At 36.5% G+C, this 20,820-nt stretch overlaps 1 protein-coding gene and 1 long non-coding RNA gene across 3 annotated transcripts in view; one reads left to right on the forward strand and one right to left on the reverse strand.

Moving 5' to 3' along the window:
* The window catches only part of LOC124173289 (zinc finger protein 182-like), a 277,634-nt gene that overhangs the window by 47,598 nt on the left and 209,216 nt on the right, over positions 1-20,820 (reverse strand). The gene's annotated exons all lie outside the window — the stretch shown is intronic.
* On the forward strand, positions 65-20,109 carry LOC124173062. 2 transcript variants are annotated; one of them, XR_006868371.1, is made up of 5 exons: positions 68-107; positions 11,158-11,311; positions 11,591-11,794; positions 13,719-13,889; positions 19,054-20,109. It is a non-coding gene; the product is annotated as an uncharacterized LOC124173062 (long non-coding RNA). The 2 variants fall into 2 exon arrangements; XR_006868372.1 differs by lacking the exon at positions 11,158-11,311 and having other exon boundaries at positions 65-107.

Below are 20,820 nucleotides of genomic sequence, written 5' to 3' on the forward strand. Positions count from 1 at the left end.
CCAGCCCACTGTGCTTGAAAAAGCTCATCGAATTCAATGATTTCACAAATATTTGTCATAAATTGGACGGAGAACTGAGAAAATTTTCGTGTAGGAATTACCTCAGGGTGAGTGCATCTTATTTTATTTCATTGGAAGCCTCGTGTAACTTTAAAATAATGTGAAATCATTCACGTAACCAGATATTAACTTGTTCGTGTTAACTTACCGTGTACCCCAGCCGCAATAGTTCAAAGTTCATGTGGGCTAGAATAAAATTTTTGACAAATGTTTGTATTTGTGGTTTCAACAGATTATAGCAAAAACTTGAAAATGTAATTAATCGTGTGTTTGATGACTCACTTTCTATGATGGGCAAAGTATTTGTTTATACGTTACATTAACACGTACGGGTTAATGTCTAAATGTATGAACGCCAAAGTACACCGTGTAACCGCCCAACTTGTTCGAATGCATGCACAGAAAATAGAACTTGTTCTAATGTGGTTCATGCATTCGTATATGTACCGTTCTGGTCCACAAAAATAATTCACGAAAATGTACATTAACATTAATTCATCGTGTAAACAGGCCTTAATGCTTAGTGACTGCATCAATTTATTACATGAAAAATTAACTCAAAAGCACTTCTTATTAGAGATCAAAACTTAATGTAGCATTAAATTTGTTAGTTAACTATATTGAATGTTATGAAAGGACCTCGCCAATGATCAACGGAGCAGTGAAAAATGTCCAATTTCCCGCTTAGTGTTTCCGAATCCTGACGAGGTATTAATTAACTCGCAGTTGGTACCTCAATTGTGACGGCCGAAGTCGCTTTTCCTTGTGTTATAACTAAGTGTTTGCAGTCATAAAAAGTCATAAAAGTGAATAATTTGAATATACCAATGACCAACTCAAAACACATATCAATGAACGTGAAGAATTTTGTGGAATATATTTTCGATGTATTTCTTTTGCTTCTTACCTTCTCTTTGGTTTTACAACAGAATAATTCAGCTGCAAAAAATATCCAAAGAGGCATTTCAACAAATCGATTTGAATATTTTATAACAAGTCGAGAAAAGTGATGTGACATACCTGGCTATTTAGTGTACTTGTTCTTAACTATGTGACAATATTAAATACGAATGCATTTTTATATTTGTTTCGTAATTGATTGATTTGATAACTTTATTATTCGCTAAAATTATATATGTTAGATTTTTATAAAAAAATTATGTGCTCGCGCATAAAAATTTCATTCGAATAATTTTTTGTTTTATAATGTTTTGTGTAAATAATATTGGTGCTGTCAAAAATAAATATGTGGTATACATATAATTAAATCAGTAGAGATGGTTGCCTTACCGTTCTTGATTAAAGGTGTTTACTCCATGCATTTACCTATGCTGGTTATTATCTAACTATATGAACCCATGAATGTAAACAAAAATGCATCGTGTAACCACACAACTTGTGTGAATGCATGAATAGAAAATAGAACCAGTTCTGATATGGTCAACGCATATGTACACATTCCATTCTGGTCCGCTAAAGTCGTTCATGCATTCAATCAATAACTTGTATATGTTAATGTGTGGTGTAAACAGTGGTTAAAAATATGAGGTGATGATTTTGATTCTCATGATATATTTTTTTGTCTTCTTTTATGGAAACTCTTATTATTTGTACACATAAGTTTTTTTGTAATCAGACTCATGGATTAGAGAATGGGATGTGTTTTATTTTATTGATCAATTTTGTTTAATTAATTTTGAGCACATGGAAAATTGTTAGCTTTTTTATTTGGTTTACACTCAAAGTTAAGGTTATTTCTAGAATCATATTTGCGCCCATTTTTAAAGTTTATTTACTGATGGGATGTGGTTTTTTTTATAGATCAATTTTGTTTATTTAATTTGGAGTACATGAAAAAAATAATTGTTTGTGTACAGATTGCAATGAACTTCTAGAACGGGAAAGTCTTCCTTTCTAGTATATTTAGCGATATTTTGCAGTTTTATTTTAATGACTGTCTTCGTGGGCAGGTCTAAGTATTAGTGGTGAATGAAATTGTTGAAGGTGCAATTTGTGATAGTTCATGTAGCAATCACTGGGTCCCAGAGATACTTTCATGGCTTCCACTTGGTCACATTTCATCTATGGTCTTTAAATATGAAAAAGAGTAAAAAATTTCATTAATGTGGAATGAAAAAAGTTCATGTTAAATATCCATGTTTAAAATAATGCAATGCACCTCAATAATATATCACTCATCGTTGGAAATACCTCATTTTTCGATTATAAGCCTGTTGCATACGTAAACCTCTAGTGGTGCAATGCGCAAATGAAGTCTGGTATCTAAACTAAACCTTGCTAGCCTGGTCAGTTATGAGCTAGGGCGTCAATGAGCATGGAGTTCGTGGAGAATATTTGCTGCCTTTTTCGTTGAAATTCGATTTATTTTTGAGGTCATATGTTAATGTGAACTTTTTACGCCCGTTTACTTAGTTATTCTCAAGTTTTTGCATTGGCGTACATCATAGAAATGAACGTAACGCAGACTCGCTCTGTGGCAATAGCAAAATAGTAACGACGGTAACAAACATCTACGACGATACTGATTCATAACGTGAAGGGTGCGTGAAAACATGTGAATTGTTCAAAAGTTTTTACGGTGCTTGTATTGTGCAATGGTTGACTCCGACTTCGTAAAGACGCATCCTGGGAACATTCTGAAGGTAGATTAATTCATGGCAACTTATTTCTTCTTCAGTAATGAAGACTTCTTTGTGCAGAGTTGTGAAGCAGCAAAATTGAAATGTAACATAAATTAAATCAATAATCTCATTTGCTAATAATGTAAAGCTCGGTTTGTGTCTCATTTAACTACTGTCATTTACTCATTGATTTTAATGTGTACTTGGTGCAATATTGGAATATGTGATGTTAAGGTTTTGGAGAAATACAACGGATCATATTTTATGCCGATTTACTTAGAATTCCTAAGGTCTGGAAGAGATACATACCTTGTTTCAGCAGGTTGTTAGGTTCAAGTGTTAATAACTTTGAGCCTTTTCACTGTTGGGGCTAAGGAGACACCAGAACATTAAGTGAGAACAATAAGCTTATGCTGTGGAAATCGCATGGATGGGGAGGATGAGAAAGTAATAAGTGCTATTTGTTTAGATGGTGCTGCATCTTCCAGTTTGCATACACTCTTTAAACCTGTCAATTATTCAGGATAAATATTTCACATGACTGATGATGGAATTAAGATATAAAAAAATTAACTACGTAGATAGATGCATAGGTTTTACTAAAACTGGGACAAATTGTCTACTGGCACCACGTAAACCTATTGTTTACTGGCCTCTGATGTCATGCTCTGCCAACATGGCAATGGGTCGTTTTGAGCGCAAGATAAATGCAAAATTTTCAAAGTGAAATTTTACGAATAATGTTCAGCTTAGAGAAGAACTGCTTTGACGTTAATTTACGGCACAAAGGATATTTTTTTTATCGCATAATCATTCATTTTCAGTACAATTTCAGTAGAGGGTACCCCTGTTCAGACTTTGCATGAAGAAAAATGATTATCATTACAACATATTCACTTCAAATATGGCAGGCGAGATAACTGTAGAGGATGCCTTATATTATTTTGCCGGCTTAGAAGTCTAAGTCAGGGGTTACATTGTATTGATTTCCTCAGTTATTGTTTTATTCTATTCTATTCATATTCTATTCATTACTTTCCACGACAAGTCTGAAATCTCTTGCATATATTATCATTCCTTTCGTAGGTTGCTGTTGGAGATGGCGTGCCTGCCACTATATGCCCACTGTGCTTGAAAAAGGTCATCAAATTCAATGATTTCAGAAATATTCGTAATATATTGGACACAGAACTGATAAAACTTTTGTCTGGAAATTACTTCAGAGTGATTGATTCTCATTTTTTTTCATTGTAAGCCCTGTGTAACTTTCAAATAATGTTAAATCATTCACGCAAGCAGATATTAACTTGTTCGTGTTGATGTACCATTTAGCCCGGCCTTAGTAGTTTCAAGTTCATATCAACGAGAATGAAAAATTTAGCAAAATGTTTGTATTTGTTGGTTCGACAGATTATAGCAATAGATTGAAAAAGTAACTTCATTGTGTATTTGATGAATCACTTGCCACGACGGGCAAAGTATAATGCTTAGTGACTGCATCAAAGTATTAAGTGTAAAATTTACAAAAAAGCATATCAATTAGAGATCAAAACTTAATGGAGCATTAAAGTTGTTAATTAATGATATTAAATGCTAGGAAAGGACCTTGACAATGATCAACAAAGCAGTGAAAAATGTTCAGCATTCAATGGAATACATGATTTGATTAATTTTTACAAATACAACCCATAAATTTGATGTTTGAATTGAATGAAACAAATGTCTTGAATTCTATATTCTTTGAGTCATCACAGTCAGTTTGGTCTAGTTTAAGCTCATTATAACGTTAATAACCCAGCGTTACTCACAGGAGTTTCCCGATCGAGGTTACTCGAGTAGGGTGCTCCTGACACCACATAGGACATTAAAAAAATGGGTTAGACAACATTTCATTTGAAAAAATTGATTTATGTATTTTAAGTATAGCATCATTGAATCTACAAAGGGTCTTCCCATAAAACAGCAAACAATTTAATTATGGTTATAAGCAGTGCCCAAATGCAATGCAATAAAGATGAACTAATGGAATTAGATTTTATAGTGAAGGAATGTAATGGAAGGGAAAAATTTAACTTTCAGTTCATCATTTAATCATCTGAAAGTACTTATTATGATTTAAATCAATTTTTCCTTGCTGTTTTAATGTGAAGGGAGATCATCATCCTCACGGCAGAGGTGACTTACAATTGCCCAGAAAAATGATGCTCGATTGTAGTGTTGACATGTCTGAAACAATGACCATTGTGACTCGGTGTTCCATCTGAGAAATTTTTGTTCACACTTCTAATACGTACCTGATAATACTTGGATTATACTGAGACTATACTTGGGGGTGGTGTTCCCCCCAAAATTTATAGCCTAATCCTCATCTGTCTCCTACAAATATTACTTCCTCAGAATCTTCAATATGCACAGTGAATAATTTTATCATGGCATTAGCACGGTAGTCCTTTTTGGCCCCGTGCTGACTCATATTTCTGTAACTTATCAAAGTTTCGTAGTCTAGGTTCCTAATGAACGTAAACACGTATTGATATTTTTACACTTTATTTTCCTTGTCAGTGATCCTTAGAATTTTTCTTACAGTCTTTGGAAGTATAAATCATATTGCTCATGCACGTCCCATTATTGCACGAGCAACGGAAAAAATTTGTTTTATTTATTTCACACACCACCGAAAACAGCCCTGTTCAGCCTTAACATCGGCCATAACATTAAACAATCACAAACATCCATAGGGGTAACTTACCCAGGCGGGACTCAACCCGAGACCTTTGGTTTGGCAGGTGAGGACTTTACCCCGCCGCCACCGAGGCTAGCAATGTCTTTATTCTCATTTTAATGTCTTTATTCTGCGGTCATACGATACATCTACTACTTCTTTCTTTTCAGCTCATTTGAGATAATTTTATTTCTGATCTTATCCTTATAAATGACTACCAACTCCCTCAAAAATTTTCGCAGGTATTTTGATCTATACGTCTTCCTTCGTAGATTTATGTTATTGTACGGACTGTCCCAACGGTGGTGTGTCATTTTTGACCTCTAATTTTAGTAACTCCCACTCCAGCAAATATTCGTGAAAGTTGGCATACTTATGGGGAAAGGTCATAAGTTTTGTTGAATGCAAGCAAAATTTTAGAATTTTGATCATTTGACCTCACAATGTGGGCCCAAACCAAAATTTTGAATTCGCCTCATGGGGTTTCAATGTTAAAAAAATCGAGATAGAAAAAAGTCTGAATTTCATTGATCTGAATGTCAATTCTTAGGTTTTCGGACATGAGGAAACCAAAAATAACACTTTTGTTCATGAAAATTCAACTGTTGACCCAGTCAGGTCACAGTCAAGGACATAAGGGTGGCCAAAAAATAGCATACAATCAAAGGTGTCGATCCACAAGCCATAAGGCATCCTCTAAAGTTATCTCGCCTGCCACATTTGAAGTGAATATGTTGTAACGATAATCATTTTTCTTCATGCAAAGTCTGAACAGGGGTACCCTCTACTGAAATTGTACTGAAAATGAATGATTATGCGATAAAAAAATATCCTTTGTGCTGTAAATTAACGTCAAAGCAGTTCTTCTCTAAGCTGGGTTTGAAAGGGTGCCCAAGTCATTGGTACTGTCCAAATACTCGTCTTATCCAATATTTGACCTCCAAGGCTAATACTGAGGTCAAAAGTCATAGAGGTAAACATCGGGCTACGTGACAACCAACGTGTCAAACCACGGGTTTTAAAGGGTGCTTAACTCATTTTTGCAGTTCATTTATCAATATTGTTGATTTTTTGCCTTTAGGAGGTCACAGTGGGGGTCCAAGGGTCTTAGAGGTAAACGTCAGGCCATCGTGACAACCAGCGTGTCGAACCATGGGTTTTTAAGGGTGCTTACGACAGTTTTGCAGTTCATTTATGAGTATTGTTGATTTTTTGACCTCCATAGGTCATATTGGGAGTCATAGGTCTTAAAGGCATGATTTGATATATCAAGGAAACTAATGTCGCCAACCAAAGGGTGACCAAGTGAGTTGCGTGGTACACGTAGTGCCCATTTTGTTAAGTCGTTAACCTCCTGAGGTCATAATGCGGTCACATTCACGGAGGTTTGCACTAAAATATCCTGGAAATTAACCCGCTCACCGGAATGTTTTCAAGGATGCCCCAAGACAATGGAGCGGTAAACACCATGCTTAATTAAAGGCTTAAAATGTGTTCTAAAGGGTGGTGCCGTTCCCATTTCAATGTTACTTAATTAGTGATTAAGAAGGGTGGATGGTGGGTTGAGTTGAGCCAATTTCAAACCTAACTGTGCATTAAAATGAAAGTAAAATTTACGTTTATATTAATGTGAAAGTCAAAGTCATATTTATAAATATTAGTAAAAATAAATATGAAGGACCCAGTATTCAATGTGCTCTTCCTCCCGTGCCAGGCATAATTTAATTCACTTGACAAATGATCCAGTAAAAACGTCCTCAAACATAAGCAGGGTAATAAACTCTGCACATCTTATTCTCTCTCTTTTCTGTTCTTCAACATTATTAAAAGTTTCTTGCACACCAACTGCTTTAAAAATCCCCATAAAAAGTAATCGCACGGAGTGAGGTCGGGGCTTGTTGGTGGCCACTCAACTTCTGTCCCCATGGACACCAGCCGATTTCCAAACTTCTCTTTTAGCTCATTGAGAACTGCCTTAGACCTGTGTGCAGGTGCTCCATCCTGCTGCAACCACACTTCCTCAGCATTTCTGAAGTTTTCCCACTCCATATCCCGGGAAAGGCTTTCCTTCAGCATAGCCTGATAGGTGTCTGTCCTCATGTTCTTTTTGAAAAAGTATGTCCCAAAAACATGGCTAGCTATAATGGCCATGAACACCATTACACCATTTCTGTTTTACGACCGCTCACGCCGTCCCTTGGGATTACTTGTCGCCCAATATTGCGCGTGGGTTGAAAACAACGTACCATTTTAAAAAGATATTGCTTCGTCCGAAAGTATAACCTGAAACATAAAAGCAGTGGATGAATTTCATTTTTGATTTGGATACATCATACAAGTTGATATAATATTATCAAAAGGCATTAAGAGCGAAGAAAAATAACGTAAAACAACAGAATGAATAAGATACTAACCTGAAATGTGAACATAGTGTTTTCATTAAGCTTGTCAATCGTCCAGTTGCTGAAATGCTTTCGATAGCCATGATCTCCTTCACGAAGCTCCTGCACCACTCTCACAATATAAGGCTCCAAGTTTAGAATTTTTAAAGCGTGTTGTGACACAGATCTGGAATTGCCCAATGAAAGTGCGCGACGGTGGATGGATCTTGATGGAGATGCAAAGATTGAAGCCACAACTGCGTTTCTGTGCTTTGATAAGATTGTTGGGTGCCCTTTACAATTCCTTTTCTTAAGATGATCCACGATGAAACAATTTCCCTTGCTAAATTTGTCGTATAACCTGTGGTCTACTGTTCTTCTAAGGCAAACACCATGCTCAAAGAAAATTTTAGGAATCGTTTTGATGACTGACTTTCCATTGAATATGTAAGTTTGGGAAGCTCGGACCACCCTTGTGTGGTCCGCTCAAACTCCATTACCTTCATCTTCTTCTCTTGATCCCATATGTTATGTTTATGTTGAGAAAATGTTTGAGTTATCTATGATTAAAAATACAAAATAATATTGAGTAATGAAACTATTAGCACTCAACACTGCAATTTCAGCTACTCCTGCATGTTGATCTCCAGCTTACCTTAGCTTCCCATTAACAACAACCAATGCGAAAGCGCCTTCACACTGCTACCTCAACGCAGAGAAAATCCAACGCTATTTCATTTTCTTGTGATGGTGCTGCAAGCTGGTGAAATTACGTCACCATCCCTCAAAGACGGGTTTCAATTTTTCAGTTGCCAAGCTGCTCCTTCCGTGGTGTAATTGGGAAGCTCTGACCACCCTTGAGTTCTCAGCTCAAAATCCATTACCTTCATCTTTATTTCCTGATCCCATATGTCAATAATCTCTTAAACATAACGGGATCAGTGATTGAGGAATTGGTTGTGCCTGTGGTCTAGCTTTACTGTACCTTCTACATAGGATGTTGCCTCCAATGAATTTTGGCTTTGTTCTGAAGCTAAATGTTTGTTTGAAAATGCTTCCCTCCAAGCCACATCTTCACTTCAGCGTAAAGGTGGAAGCCACACGGCCCAAGGTATGCAATGCATGGCGGGTTATCGAAAATGTCCCATTAAAATTGTTCAAGGTGGAGCTGGGCTGCATCAGTGCCGATATGACGGGCATTGTCATGGATCAGAACACTTCCGGAAGTCAGCATGTCTCCTCATTTGTTTTCAATGGGAATGGATGTAACGTTTTACACTGAGCAGCTGCATTAATGTTAAAATTCTCTTTTATTGGCATACAGATGAAGACATGTCAATGCTGAAGCCATTCAGTGAGTGTTCTGGCTGTCGATCTATAGTGCTCATTTGGCTGGCGAATACCTAAAACGAACAACTCATGGTCAGAATATTATTAATATATATTATAATAACTAGAGCGTTTAGTGCGGAGGACGCACAGTTGCCCTATCCACTGACTACCCACTTGTCACTTGTATGGTGTTTTTGCTGAACTATCGGAGGTAAAAAACCACCCTTGCATTAATTAAGATCTTTTTTTAATTTTTTAAAAATTTGTTACAAACAAATAGATGGTATATTGGTTTAAATTATAAAATTTTTATACCTTCTAGAAAATGTATGAAATTACTTTATGCTTATTCAAGCAAAATATATGGTTATGTTTAAAGAAGTTCACTACATAGAGGTTTGTGTATAAATTTAAAAGAAGGGACAAAGGGGTGGTATGAAGTATGGAGGTTTATGATGTAAAGAGGTACACTATATAGAGGTTTTACTGTATTTCTAATCCAGCCGCGTGGACGGCATGTGAAATATACAAGAACTACCATGAGAAAAAAGTTTCCCTAGACCAGGAATCGAACCACGGACCCTTGGCTTTCCGTGCCACCGTGAAGACCACTACGCTTTCCATGTTCTTTGATTCCCATGGCAGTTATACCGAGGCTCATGTTACTAGGTGTTGGGACCTCATGGTCCATCAAGGATGGCAACGCGAGGGAGAAAGGACTTCCAGAAAGCCACAACCGGTTGAGATCCTCAAACCTGCGCTAAAGCCACACAAAGCTGTATTTGTTATATTTATCCCTCGTGTTGCCATCCTTAATGGACTGTGAGGTCCCAACACCTAGTGCCATGTGCCTCGGAATAACTGCCATGGGAATCAAAGAACCTGGAAAGCGTAGTGGTCTGCGCATTGGCCCGGAAAGCCAAAGGTCAATTCCCAGTCCAGGGGAATTTTTTCTCATGACAATTCTTGTATATTCCTACGTTCTGTTAATGATTGCATTGTCAGCCATCTAATATTAAGTCATTAAATGGCCAGCTTAAATGTCCATGAACACCATTACACCATTTCAGTTTGATGACCGCTCACGCCGTGCCTTGGGATTACTTGTCGCCCAATATCGCGTGTGGGTTAAAGACACAGTACTAGTTTAAAAAAATATTGCTTCGTCCGAAAGCATAAGCTGAAATATAAAAGCGGTGGATGATTTTCATTTTAAATTTAGATGCATCATACTAGTTGATATAATATTATCAAAAGACATAAAGAGCAAAGGAAAATAACATAAAACAACAGAATAAATAAGATACTAACCTGAAATGTGAACAAAGTGTTTTCATTAAGCTTGTTAATCATCCAGTTGCGGAAATGCTTTCGATAGTCAAGATCTCCTTCACGAAGCTCCTGCACCATTCTCATTTTATAAGGCTTCAAGTTTAGAATTTTTAAAATGTGTTGTAACACAGATCTGGAAATGTCCAATGAAATTGCACGTCGGTGGATGGATCTTGATGGAGATGCAAAGACTGAAGCCACAACTGCGTTTCTGTGCTTTGATAAGATTGTTGGGCGCCCTTTACAATTCCTCTTCTTAACATGTTCCACGATGAAACAATTTCCCTTCCTAAATTTCTCGTATAACCTGTGGTCCACTGTGCTTCTAAGGTAAACACCATGCTCAAAGAAAATTTTACGAATCGTTTTGGTAACTGACTTTCCGTTTAATATGTAAGTCGATTATATCCACCCTGATTGCGGGAGTAAGGGTCTTCATAGTGGTTCTTTCCACCATGACTAATGACGAACTAATGCCAAAGAGACATGCAGCTGAAGAGTTTTCCAAATGGGTAACATTGTTGCTGAGGTAAGGGTGCCTGCATGAAAATACTTGAAAAATGCATCAAACAGTTTTTGAGACACAAAATAAGGTCAATGAGTAAATTTGTAACTTATGTAGAGTAATGATATATGGACAGCGCTATACCTTAGAACAACTTTTAAAACCTTTTGTCTTTCTTGGTAGTTGTCCTGATATTCCCGTGAAAGATTCTGTGACATTTGACCCCTACATATTCATCGGAGGTCAAAAACTAACAAGAGGGATATGTTTGTTGCTCCACTGTCTTGGACACCCTTGAAAAACTTCTTGAGTGATATGTGACTTATTTCAAATTGAAGTAAGTAGTTTTCTTGTTTATTTCTATAATGCATTTAGAATCATGGTAATTGTTGAGTTGTAATTGTTAGACAAAACTAGAGATATTGTCGCTGTGGGGCCCTAAACTTAAAGTTTTTTTTTACTTCTGCCCTAATCAAGCCATACTTTGACTATCGATTGACTTTCATGACTCGGCATCGTATGTCAACGATCGCAATTTCGACTGAGGAGAATTTGAAAAAATGATTTCATTGGACATATTATTAGTATGAATAATTTCCCTCCTCTTGATTTGAAGGTTGTGCAGTCAGATGGCTTCCAGAGATGCGTCTGTTCTGTCTGTCTGGACAAGCTGAGGTAAAACAGTATCTATGAGGACTACTGTCTTTTCAGAATCCCCAGTGTCTTGAGTAACGCTCCACCTTCCAGCTATAGTTATGATTGGAGGGTAAAGGCCACGGAAAAACAGCTGCTTGATGCTGGAGTTCAGCCAGATCCTCTGGTCAGTGAGTAATTGATTAAGGCAAACTCCATGTTGAAGGTAGCATACTTAACTCTTTCTGCCAATGAAAAATGTTTTCCATTCTACACATAGCATTAGAATATTTTTAATCTCTCTCTATTGAGGTGTAATTTAGAGAGGAGTGCACTTCTCTTGTGTTTGCTTCCCTCTGATTTGGGACTCAACTCAATGGGGTGCCAGGCTATTACCCCAGGCATCGTACTAGACCATGAGTCCACCATCAAATTCTTGCATTACTAGGTACTGTTTTTAATAGAAATATTATTTACGCCTCACAATAGCTTAGACTTATGTTAAAATAAGTTAAATGTTCAATTCCCTTTTGAATTGGAAATGGGTAAGGGAAATTTGGTTACTGTGTGGTAATAACAGCGTGGTCCAAAAACAATCTCTTGGCCAGGAATTAAAAAAGAACTTCCAGTGTCCAGACGGAAGAAGGTCCTAAGGGCATAAGCATATTAAAAAAGGCTTTGGTATTCAGTGTCCGGGCAAGAGCGCAGTTGGGTTGGGCCTTCCTGAATTTTGCAAACAATAGGCGATTTCATAACAGATATCACTTTCATCGCTGCGTTTACATTCACAGCATTTGTCGCATATGTTAATTTTTTGTTGATGTACGGCTGGTGATTGTTTTATTGTTGGCTTATTCACAGACTGTCAATTTGGTGACATTGAGACTGTGAAAACCTGGAAAAAACGGTGAACTTCAGTATGTAGGCAGAGTGGCAACCCTAAAATCTCCTTTAAATCACAGGTCAAAAGTCATTGTTTTTGCATTTAATATGTCTGAAGGATTCATTTGTCTAAAGAATGTAAGGAAGCCACTGGTTTCAGAAAAACTCAATATTTTCTTAACATGCAGCCTTATGGCAAATTGACGAAGCTGGGCAGAACATGATGGCTATATGCGCCAAGAGTACCGTTAGGCATGGCTTCACATCTGAGGGCTTATGCCCTCTCCAGGAAAATGGGGAGAGCTAGGAAACATATGTATTCGGCATTCATTTATTTGCGTAAGAAATCCTCCAAAGAAAATATTCGGCTTTCGTCTCCTGCGTCAAGAAATGTCCACATATATTGTCGTCTTTAGTTGAGAAAAGGTTAAATGCAGTGAAAGTGATATCTTTTTATTATATTGAATTAGTCACACGATTTCTTTACTGTCAACTATGTAAAGGTGCTTTGCGGCAAGCAATGTTACTTAACCTTGTTTATGTACTTACTGTAAAAGTTCTGTTTTGCATGGATTTTATTGTTATTTTACAAATTAGCAATATGTTCAATGAATTGCCATTTTGCTTTTCCATGTTGACTTCCTGTGATTTAAATATTTCCTCAATTTGTCACTCAATATGAAGTATGGGCATATAATTGGATTCCTTGATTTTTAAAAACATTTTACGCATGTTCACTGTGTTCATTTTACATTGTCACCATAGGTGTATTCAAATTGAGCATTTTGTCATCAATATGTTTGTGGCATTGGAAAAAATGCAGAGGTGACTAACATTTTTTTCCCGGTTGCCTGTTTGAACTTGAGAGTAGCTAATTATGCCAATCGGGAGATGAGAGACAGAGGTCCTCCTGATTTTCAACCGAGTGCATTGTTGGTGTGTTTTTTATGAGGCATGGAAGGTGGAGTTGTCTGGCTGATCTTCACCCTGCCTATCGTGGCCACACTTGCCTTTTGATAGTCAATCGGTAGTGTTCCACATGTGATTGATTTTGATTCTCCATGGATAGACCCGAGATATACGGGCACATAATGGTGGGAGACAGCCATTTTGTGTGGTGAGTGTCTCTTCTGTGGTACCACCTTGAGAGAGGCAGGGGAAGTTTTTCTCTTTTCAACGAATCTTTAATGCATTTTATTTTCTGTACTAAATGCTTCCTTTGCTCATAGGTTATCCAGCTGCCATTGGACTTTGTGTATCCGGCCAGAGCATGACGGAATTGCAGAGAGTTTTGCTGGATGTTGGATGCTTTCATTCTCCAATGATATTATCAATAGGATCCAATGACTTGGGGAGGAATGTTAGATTTCATCAGCTGATGAGTAATTTCCAGTTCACAGGTAAACAACAAAGGCAGTGTTCACAATATTTTTTAAACTTTTTTACCATTAAATGAACTGCTGATTTCCTTCGAATCTAGAGGAAATATTTTGGCATCAATGTGTTTGTTGTATTTGGAATCAAAATCATTTAGACTAATTTCATTTTGATACATTGATTCAGGAGTACAATATATTCCTTTATTCAGCCATGTAAGGGTGCTTCAAAAAATTGCATCACTAAGCGACCTGTACACCATAACTATTATTTTCATAGCAATAGGAGGGAACACTCAAAATTAGAAATTGGATTTAGTTATTTTAAACCAAAAAGATATGAATGAAAAACACACACGCCAAATTTTAGAGCTCAAATTCGATTTTTAACCGAGATACGTAGCTTTAAAAGTCCGCTAGGAGCTTTGGCCACGCCCACGACGCGAAACGTATTTCTATTGGCTGACGCCGTGTGACGTGTGAACCTCATGAATGCCGCGGGAGAAACTCTTGAAGAAGCCGTAAACACATTAGGTTCGTGGAAATAGTGGCCAAAAGTTTATCATCATGGTGAAACAAAACATTAATTTTGTTCTGGCTGATTCTCGAAATGTACTGACATTATCAACCGAGGCTCTGAACAATTCTTTTTTCCCAAAACGAATCATTTCATTGAAATGAAACTTCGTAAGATGAAATTTTTACAGTTTTCAGAGAGACAGTAATCACGGCAATTATAGTGGATGCTTTAATTTGTTGACATACCATCGTAAAATCCTTTACTTATTAATGGTTTTTAGTTTCCGGATTTAAATAATGAAGTAAATTAAAAAATGTGCTAAGGTTATAGCTGTTTTCTTGCTCTCTGAAGTGAGGAAGTTCGGGGTTCTCTTCGTTTCTTTTAGGATTAATGTTAAAATTTCGTTGGAACAGCATTTTTAAAAGAGAAACCTCGCTTTGGTCAACTGTGCTCCTGATAACTCTTCAAGTCAGTTTCATACTATAAAACATGGTAAACAGTTGTCATCAAAATGGTAGAGGAACTCAGAGATCCGGATTTTTACGTGAAAATATCCGTTAGTTCCCTTATATTTACATCTGAGTTACACGTACAGCCTCTTTCAAAAGTTTTAGGACAAAGTTTGTGGCACCACTTATGCTTCTATAGGAAATTTAGTATCCTATACTCCTTTCGTAGTTTTCTGCTGTGCTCCACTAGCATTCCGCTTGTGAGTGAAATTACATGTATGGACTCAAAGAGATAAATTATTTTATACTGCAAATGTATCATTCCGCTTCTATTTATGCAGGTTGTAATGATTATTTCGTATGTATTTACTGCATACTTGAACCGGTTTTCACCTTTACTTTTTATAATACTTATTTTTTGAGTAATTTTATGTGACCGAGGCGGCCAAGTGACCATCGATTTGAGCTGTGCTTGTGAAGGTTGAAGGATCAGGACTGTTTTTCATAATTTTTCAGCTTTTTCTCTTGTTTTCTTTCTTAGTTACAGGTTTTTTGTATTCGTAATTTCGCTGTCAATGTCAATATGATTTAATTGAAGCTAATGCAAATTTTTTAAATTAATAAAAAATATGGTGGATAAAATCCTGAGGTCGGCGTTAACGTACCTACAGTTTGAAGTCTGGCAAGAGTAGTCGCACATTACATTGTATAATTTGACACTTATTCTTTTTCGATTGATGATAGTTCAAACTATTTGCTAGTATTCATTCAGTACGCATTTTCCTTTGGTTTCTCTGTTTTGTTGTAAGATTAGAAAAATTAAAAAAGAAATAAAAGTTATTATTTACTATTTGTGCTTCCATTAATAAATCTGGCGGCACGGTGACTCAAATGTGCTTAGTTCTGCTTGCTTTGAGTAATACGATATCGTAGTATTTCCTAGAGTACAAATTTGTGATTATGATGTATTACTTTGTACTATTTGGCACATCACCAGGTTAGCATCGAAGACACTTTCCGTTACACTACTTAGCTTTTAATGCGCAAGATAGATACAAAGAGTGAAAACCGGGGAAAATATGTAGTAAATGCACACGAAATAATCATTAAATCCAACATTAATTGAAACATAATGATGTATTTGCAATTAAAAAGTCAAATTTCCCGTTGAGCGCGTACGTATTTTAGCAAATACGAAATTTTGCTATGTGTAGCCAAAGACAACAAAAGGAGTAATGGAAACTAAATCCCATTGAGAAGCAGAAGAGACTTACATTAAAATGGCCCTCACTAATTCTATAACAGCCCATCTCTGAAGGAATATGCTGTCTCCATGCAACGTCGTACCACCGCCTTCCTCGGTCTCGGTCGTTTGGCACTGCAAAAAAAATACTTTCCTTGTGTTTAACGAGAGGTAGATTCACATTAAGCACACAACAGTACACGTAAGGTTTCCTCCCACTCATTTAAAATTCTCCGTTTCATCTACCATTTATTTATACTCGAAAAAACGCCTGCGATAATGCACTCCTTATGCAAGCAATGCAGACATAATGAGGTTCACACGTCATCAACATGGCGTCGCCCTAGAAATACGTTTTTGGCGCGGAATTCAAGTTGAAACTTCAAACTCCTCTAGGGGCGAAATTATTCAGCGCTCAGTGGTAAAATTTGGTGAGAGGCTTTCTAACACCCATTGCTTTATAAATCAAGAATAATATTTGGTAGTGTAATCCCTTCTATTGTAATAGCTTATATTTAAAGGATTTTATTTTCCTTCCATAACACATCGTTATACCAATTAAGCATTTACATTTCCTTACGTGGTTATTTAAACTCAGGATGTGATGGATATTACTGTACATTACGAATCTTAAAAACATTTTCCATCTCCACGGTGTTTCGTTTTTGGTCAATGTCACCATAGCTGTTTCCTTATCAAACGCAGTGAAAACATTTAGGCTTTACTAAATAAGTGGCGTTGAAAATATTGTAGAAGTCACTAAATTATAATTTAAAATGCACTCTGACAGCAGTTAAATTAAACCCATTGTAGCATATGAAGCCGCTCTCGATTTCAATAGCTGGTGCGTGAGAGGAAGAAGTTTTTAATTGTTGAATAAATGCATTGTAATACTGTTCTTTTGTGGTTCATGGAGAGGGGTGTTGATTAGCTGAGCTTACCTCCAGTAATTGTTAATGCACTTTTATTCTCCCTGTCTATGCCTTACATACCTGTAACTGTTTGTCCTGCAATCTTCTTGAGATGCTATTTTCAATTCCTTGCCAGAGATTTCACTATATTTTATTGTTTGCTGATAATCAATTGTCCACTGCCAAGTTTAACGGCCATCTTGACAACTCACCATGTCATCTCCACATCGGTTACGAGTAAATTCTTCTGTTAACTGAAAAGCTTGGTTGTTTTTGCATTTAAAGTCATGTGTGTGCACGAAACGCGAGTGTTACCTGATCATGTGTTTATTGGTATAAGTGCTATAGTGGGAACGGATATTTAACAAACTGATCAACATTACAAAATAGATTTATTTTAGTTTAATAGTGGCAATTCATTTGCCTTCATGAGAGGCACCTTGCATGATACATTAATGCATGAGCTCCAAAAAGAAGGTTCTTTGGAGTATGCTATTGTACAATTTATTCACATCATATCAACTTACCCTGATCCCTTGTATGAGTTATTTGATATCATTTTGGCATTAGTTGAAATTCGTGGCAGTACTGTATGGCTGGTGGGGAATGTTTTGTTCATGACTATGAATCACTAATACTTAATGCATGTATTAAAAAAATTAAAAGCCATAACAGCAAGAAACATATTTTTTTAATTTTAGCTTAGCAAATATACCATTACATGACATGCTGCCAGTGTGTGCTGTAATAAGAAGCATATTGCATCATGTATCAATGCATGGGCTCTTGAAGGAGGTTTGTTGAAGTACACTTGCATAGCCTATCTACCCATTCCAGCAATTTTTTACACAGGAATGTGGAACTCTGTTGTCCCATGGAGGGGTGGAAGATTCTCATTCAATCTTTGATTTCAGGTTTCTGTGTTATCGTGAATGTTAACGGGAAAAGTATTTTTTAGGGGAATGGGGCCTTTTTAGAAGGGGTCTTGAGTTATGGTGACATTAGGGCATCCATGATTGGGGATCCTGCCAGTTGGTGAAACTGAAGGGATCTTCTGGCATATACCCAGTTCAATTGGATTTTTAAATATAATGCACTCATGTTCAAAAGCCTCAAGTGGTAAATTCATCTCCTTATTTTAACTCTAATATGTTTACCTGTTGTATGCGTAACCCACCAAAATTTTTTATCAAATGAATTAAATTTTTGTTGAATTTTATGCATTTGTTTTTTCATGACTAGTTGATAATTCATTGCATTGTCTCTCACTTAAGTGGGGATAGTCTCTTTTAATATTTCTCTGTTTTAATTCATCAATAATGTATGCATGGTAGTAAGGTACTATATACATAAAAATTGAATCTCTATGTCAGCACATTTCATTCTCCATCCTGCAGCTGCCATAATTCCACCAACCATCTTGTAGATGAAATGATTCTCTCAGCGATGGCTTCATATTCTAAGGTGATATTTTTTTGCAAGTCACCATTTTTATCTGCAAATTTGATGCATATCCTTCAGCACAACATGGTGCTTTAGAGATTTACTTTGGTTAATAGTTTTTTGGCAGCTGCATTGGTGTACCAGGGCTTTCGTCATAAGTAGTATGTTCTCGTTTTCTGCAATGCTCCACAAATGTACTGGAGAATACATATATGGTATATACTGAAGTGGTGTTGCTCTATTGGAATTTGACCTATGTAACCTCTGGTATAATCTCTACCCTCCGTAAGCCTGAACAGTCTCTTGTCCATCCACTTCCCTTCCTACCGCTCCCATTAATAAGAGGCTGCAAAATGCTGTAACATCTCTAGGCAATGGGTAGAAGTGGTTAGTAGTTATGTAGTCTCATCAGTGCCAGCTGTGGAATTGCCTCTAGGGTCTTAAGTATTTAGAACTGTGGTATACCGACATTATAAGAATATTAAATTTCCTAATATGCTAAATCGGTATTATTATCTTAATCATCATTTCCAATACATAATTTTATGCAGCAGTTTTTAAGTTTATCCAGTTTGTTTTTCCAATTATTCTCATGTAGGTATTCTTAACTTGACTGTTCCAGATGAATTTCTTAAGATATGTAAAGAGCAGAGGCGAACTAGGGCAACAGGAAATCTCTTCCTTCTGTCTATCCAAACAACATTTGGATACTGTGAAGAGAGCCATGCCTCAAGAGCCCCAGAGGCTCAGCTCGAGGCTGTGAAGTGATATATGGATGTTAACCCAGAAGTACTTAAGTATGAGACATTCATCTTAATCCAGGCACAGAAGAGACTGGATTTAATGGCAAGAAAGAAGTCCGGATATGCCTTGCACACAACTTAGCATCAAGAGGTGAAACCCATGGTGTCCACCTGTGCATTTCTGTTAAAGTATCTTACCTAACAAATCTCACCTCGGGAATAGGAAAGCAACGAATGAAATAGCTGTTGAAAAAAATAAAGCGGCCTGAATTTGAACTATTTTACCCAAAACACTAAAAAATGTGAAACAACCTTTGGTAAATTTTGCTGACAAAATTTCGATTGCTTGTGATAAATAAATATAAATCTCTCCTTTGTTTCTGCTTGCGCAAAGTAATCTTTTTATCCTTAAATTGCTCATATTTGAGTTGCAATACTTACATGTATGTCAACTACTTGATTTTACTTGATGACTTCTGCCAAAGTAACTTTCAGTAAGTATTACCCCAGAAATTTCAAGGTATACAGTTAAGAATTTTATTAATTTGTAGAATGTCATTTAAATTAGGTTGTTGTGATCTTGTCATGGTCTTCGATTGTGAAAGTGTATATTCTCTATACTTGCACCACAGTGGGCCATCAAATGAGTTTCCTTAAATCGTTAATTTTTGTACAATCTTCATATACTGGAATACAGTAAATTTACCTCTACATTGCAGCCACACTTCTTCTCCTAACTTTGGAAGAGAATGTACGCATTTCATGTGCAACATTGCTTTCAGTTGTAATAAAAATGTTGATTGTGAATTAGCAACTTCATATTATTTTTTTTTTCGAAGTTTCACAATCAAAGACCTAGGCTGCTTATGCATTATTCTTAAAAAAACATCGGAATTACTCTTCAGTATAACAAGCATTTAATAGTAGCTGTTTAGGAAAGCATTCCCTGCGGAGAGGGGATTAGAGAATACCTCCGCAGTATCCCTGCTTGTCGTAAGAGGCGACTAAAAGGGTTGGAATCACAATAACTATGAAAGTTATGGTTCCTGAGTAATGAAAATTGGAAATAATAATTTATTCCATCCTGGAGGCATTACAGGAGTGCAATTTATAGGTCAGATTAAAACTAAAAGAAGTTATCCTACACACTCTAAAAAAACTTTGACTATAGGAATGACAATATGACTGACTATATGAATGACTGGCATTTAAATACAGACATTGTTGGAGTGTTTTTAGATGCACTGGAAGAGCATTGCGCACTTTAATACACAACTCTTGGTCCCTCCTAGAAGAGACTTCACAATTTTGTTTAAGATATGGATCAGTTACCTGTCTAGTATTATGTTCTTGGTAGTGTATTTTTTCAGAAACAAAGATAAATTTTCCCTTGTAAAAACCCATGCACATAAAATATAAATCCATGGTACGATAAGCAATTCTAACTTTTTAAAAAGAGGGTGGCTTTGGCTCCTGAACATATCATAATGCATAGATCTTACTATTTTATTTTGAATTTTAAAAGTAAAAAAAATTGAAATGGATCATAGTCATGGAAACGGGAAATACAAGAGAACAGTTAACTATATAACTCACTGCTAACATGAGGTGTGGAACTGAATTACAATGTGAAGAGATAGTGTATA

This window comes from Ischnura elegans (assembly GCF_921293095.1).
Source record: "Ischnura elegans chromosome 13 unlocalized genomic scaffold, ioIscEleg1.1 SUPER_13_unloc_4, whole genome shotgun sequence".
In the NCBI taxonomy this organism is placed as follows: Eukaryota; Metazoa; Arthropoda; class Insecta; order Odonata; family Coenagrionidae; genus Ischnura; species Ischnura elegans.